Source organism: Populus nigra, chromosome 2, assembly GCF_951802175.1.
Source record: "Populus nigra chromosome 2, ddPopNigr1.1, whole genome shotgun sequence".
Classification (NCBI taxonomy): Eukaryota; Viridiplantae; Streptophyta; class Magnoliopsida; order Malpighiales; family Salicaceae; genus Populus; species Populus nigra.
The window spans coordinates 4,499,368-4,504,367 of NC_084853.1; positions in this window are offsets into that span (position 1 = coordinate 4,499,368).

The window sequence follows — 5,000 nt, forward strand, 5'->3', positions numbered from 1 at the left end:
TGGCACAAGCACGGCAAATGAATGCCACGCCCACGCCGCGGATAAGCAGCCCCAACGCGCCCGACGGCTTGGAGCGGGTCCCGAAGACGGTGGCCGGAATCGGGTCGTCGCCGGCCGGAAAACGGGTCATCGATGCCAGCAATACTTCGGGCCATGAGGCCCCCCACCTTAGTCCGAGTTTAGCAACAGCCCACATATCCCCCGCGGCAGGCCTATGGGCGCCAGGCCAGCGCGCCCCATGGCCAGTCAGGGGGCACCCCCCTAAAGAGCAATAAGTGTCATTGAAGCTCTGGCAGGGGGAGACACTACTAGGTCCCAGCTGTCACCCCCCCTCTAAAAAATTCATTTCTTGGTATTTTGAGCTGAAATTTTGCACAGAGGTTGGCAAAAATCCAATCCAACTTTATTAATTTTTCCAGAATTTTTCGAGGTCGGGAAGTATTTTTTTTTATTTTCCTACCATTAAAAATCGAGGAAATCGGAAAAAATAGGAACCGGCTCGGAATGACCCCAAATTCAGTGGGCAGCCTCATAAAAATATGGCTGATTTTACTGGATTGATTTCATGTGGAAAGCACGACGTTTTGTTGTAGGAATGCGGGAACCCCGGCGGCTCGCCTGCCGCGGCCAGCGACGTCGGGCTGGCCCCTGCAGCGCCTAGCCTCTCCCACGCGGGGGGCAGGCCAGAACGCGGGGGGCCAGGGCCCGAAGGCAGCCCCCCCGCGGGCGAGAGAGCAAGCCAGCAGGGGCTGTCGCCTGCCGCGGCCAGCGACGTCGGGCTGGCCCCTGCAGCGCCTAGCCTCTCCCACGCGGGGGGCAGGCCAGAACGCGGGGGGCCAGGGCCCGAAGGCAGCCCCCCCGCGGGCGAGAGAGCAAGCCAGCAGGGGCTGTCGCCTGCCGCGGCCAGCGACGTCGGGCTGGCCCCTGCCGCGGCCAGCGATGTCGGGCTGTCGCCTGCCGCGGCCAGCGACGTCGGGCTGGCCCCTGCAGCGCCTAGCCTCTCCCACGCAGGGGGCAGGCCAGAACGCGGGGGGCCAGGGCCCGAAGGCAGCCCCCCCGCGGGCGAGAGAGCAAGCCAGCAGGGGCTGTCCGCGCGTCGCGCAGCGCGGCATGGCTGCGGGGGCCGCGCGCGCGCGCCCAAGCGCCCAAGGGCCCCCAAGGGCCCCAGGCCCTCAGGCCCCAGCGCCCCAGCGCCCAGCGCGGGCGGGCGCGCGCGCGCGTGTGGTCTTTGAGGGGCGCCGGCCTGGTGGCTCCCTAAAGAGCAATAAGTGTCATTGCAGCTCTGGCAGGGGGAGACACTACTAGGTCCCAGCTGTCACCCCCCCTCTAAAAAATTCATTTCTTGGTATTTTGAGCTGAAATTTTGCACAGAGGTTGGCAAAAATCCAATCCACCTTCATTAATTTTCCCAGAATTTTTCGAGGTCGGGAAGTATTTGTTTTAATTTTCCTACCATTAGAAATCGAGTAAATCCGCAAAACTAGGAACCGGCCCGGAATGACCCCAAATTCAGTGGGCAGCCTCATAAAAATATGGCTGATTTTACTGGATTGGTTTCATGTGGAAAGCACGACGTTTTCTTGTAGGAATGCGGGAACCCCGGCAGCTCGCCTGCCGCGGCCAGCGACGTCGGGGACGCTGGCCTGCGCTGTCGAGCCCGCGAGGGCTGTCTCCGCGGCAGGCCCCCCCTGAACGGGGCACGACAGGCCACCGCGCTGGCTCGTCCAGCGTCGACAGTCCCTCGTCCAGGTTTCAGATCGCGCCAAGTCGAACCCATGACCTGCTCAAGCCATCGTGCGCTGCCGAATTCGCATCTGCGTGTAGGCTGCCATTCCACGCGGCAGCCCCTGTTTTCGTCAGCGTGCCCCCCTGACGAATTTTCCTGCCTGGCCCAGTCCAGCGTCCAGCCCCTGTTCGTCGAAAAATCTGCGCTGCCGATTTTCCACGCGGCAGCCCCTCTTTTCGTCAGCGTGCCCCCCTGACGAATTTTCCTGCCTGGCCCGGCCGGTCCAGCCCCTGTTCGTCGAAAAATCTGCGCTGCCGATTTTCCACGCGGCAGCCCCTCTTTTCGTCAGCGTGCCCCCCTGACGAATTTTCCTGCCTGGCCCGGCCGGTCCAGCATCCAGCCCCTGTTCGTTGAAAAATCTGCGCTGCCGATTTTCCACGCGGCAGCCCCTGTTTTCCTCAGCGTGCCCCCCTGACGAATGTTCGTCGAAAAATCTGCGCTGCCGATTTTCCACGCGGCAGCCCCTCTTTTCGTCAGCGTGCCCCCCTGACGAATGTTCGTCGAAAAATCTGCGCTGCCGATTTTCCACGCGGCAGCCCCTCTTTTCGTCAGCGTGCCCCCCTGACGAATTTTCCTGCCTGGCCCGGCCGGTCCAGCCCCTGTTCGTCGAAAAATCTGCGCTGCCGATTTTCCACGCGGCAGCCCCTCTTTTTGTCAGCGTGCCCCCCTGACGAATTTTCCTGCCTGGCCCGGCCGGTCCAGCATCCAGCCCCTGTTCGTCGAAAAATCTGCGCTGCCGATTTTCCACGCGGCAGCCCCTGTTTTCCTCAGCGTGCCCCCCTGACGAATGTTCGTCGAAAAATCTGCGCTGCCGATTTTCCACGCGGCAGCCCCTCTTTTCGTCAGCGTGCCCCCCTGACGAATGTTCGTCGAAAAATCTGCGCTGCCGATTTTCCACGCGGCAGCCCCTCTTTTCGTCAGCGTGCCCCCCTGACGAATTTTCCTGCCTGGCCCGGCCGGTCCAGCCCCTGTTCGTCGAAAAATCTGCGCTGCCGATTTTCCACTCCGCAGCCCCTGTTTTCGTCAGCGTGGCCCCCTGACGAATTTTCCTGCCTGGCCCGGCCAGTCCAGCGCCCAGCCCCTGTTCGTCGAAAAATCTGCGCTGCCGATTTTCCCCGACGAACCTGCAGCTGCACAAATCCGCGCTGCCACTGCCCCATTGTCTGGACCAACAGTCTTTTCCATCAAGCCCTGGACTATAAATCGTCCAGACTCATCGCCAGCACCCGCTGCCGATTCTGCCGACTTTGCCGATTTCGTCGGCGCTGCCGATTCCAACACTGCACCCACCGTGTCTAAACCAGCGCTGTTTCGTCAGCGTGTCCCCTTGACGAATTTCCCTGCCTGGCCTGGACAGTCCATCTTCCAGCCCATGTTCATCGAAAAATCTGCGCTGCCGATTTCCCCGACGAACCTGCAGCTGCACAAATCTGCGCTGCCGATTTCCCCCCCTGTCGGCATGGCTGCCGCTGCCCCAATGTCCAGACCAACAGTCTTTTTTGTCGACTTTGCCGATTTTGTCCGCGCTGCCGATTCCAACACTACCCCCTGCATCCAAACCAGCATTGTTTCGTCAGCTCTTCCCCTGACGATTTTAGCCCTGTAACAAACAGTAGGCCTCCAATCCCGCCAACGGGAGCCAAGTTGATAGGGAAGAGAATTGAATGACGCGCCTGGTCCTCGCACCCCGCCACCCGAGGGGCCTTTTTCCCGGCAGCCTCTGAAAAACTCTAGCTTTCACGGTCCTCGCCGCCCCTCACCACCATGGCAGGCCTCTAATCCCACCCATCAGCAGTTGTAGCCGATAGGGCAGTGATTTGAATGACGCGTCGCGGGCCGCCGGGTCATCTCACCCGGCCATTAATTGGAGCGTTTTTGGCTGCCCGAGGATGGGGGGATGGATCTCTTCTTCCGAAAAAGCAAACAGTACATCGGGAGTTATGTTGACGGGGCATGGAATTGAATGACCCGTCGCGGGCCGCCGGGTCATCTCACCCGGCCATCCCGGGGAGCGTTTTTCCCGGCAGCATCGGGGAAACTCTTGCTTTCACTGCCCGCTGCCCAAGTCCCCACTCGCATCGGCCCCCCGCGCCAACAAGCCAACGCTGCCGAATCGGCAGACACTGCTGCCGAATCTGCCGACACTGCCCCGCGGGCTGCCACTGCCCCAGTGTCTAAACCAGCGGTCTTTCTCATCGAGCCTTGGACTATCCAGTCCGTCCTGACTCATCGCCAGCACCTGCTGCCGATTCTGCCGACTTTGCCGATTTTCTCGGCGCTGCCGATTCCAACACTGCGCCCACCGTGTCTGAACCAGCGCTGTTTCGTCAGCGTGTCCCCTCGACGAATTTTCCTGCCTGGCCTGGACAGTCCACCGTCCAGCCCGTGTTCGTCGAAAAATCTGCGCTGCCGATTCTGCCGACTTTGCCGATTTCGTCGGCGCTGCCGATTCCAACACTGCCCGCCGTGCCTGAACCAGCGCTGTTTCGTCAGCGTGTCCCCTCGACAAATTTTCCTGCCTGGCCTGGACAGTCCATCGCCCAGCCCATGTTCGTCGCAAAATCTGCGCTGCCGATTTTCCCCGACGAACCTGCAGCCGCACAAATCTGCGCTGCCGAATCTGCCGACACTGTCCCGCGGGCTGCCACTGCCCCAGTGTCTAAACCAGCAGTCTTTCTCGTCGAGCCTTGGACTATCCAGCCCGTCCAGACCCATCGCCAGCACCCGCTGCCGATTCTGCCGACTGTGCCGATTTCGTCGGCGCTGCCGATTCCACCACTGCCCGCCGTGCCTGAACCAGCGCTGTTTCGTCAGCGTGTCCCCTCGATGAATTTTCCTGCATGGCCCGGCCAGTCCAGCGTCCAGCCCATGTTCGTCGAAAAATCTGCGCTGCCGATTCTGCCGACTTTGCCGATTTCGTCGGCGCTGCCGATTCCAACACTGCCCGCCGTGCCTGAACCAGCGCTGTTTCGTCAGCGTGTCCCCTCGACAAATTTTCCTGCCTGGCCTGGACAGTCCATCGTCCAGCCCATGTTCGTCGAAAAATCTGCGCTGCCGATTTTCCCCGACGAACCTGCAGCCGCACAAATCTGCGCTGCCGAATCTGCCAACACTGTCCCGCGGGCTGCCACTGCCCCAGTGTCTCAACCTGCGGTCTTTCTCGTCGAGCCTTGGACTATCCAGCCCGTCCAGACCCATCGCCAGCACCCGCTGC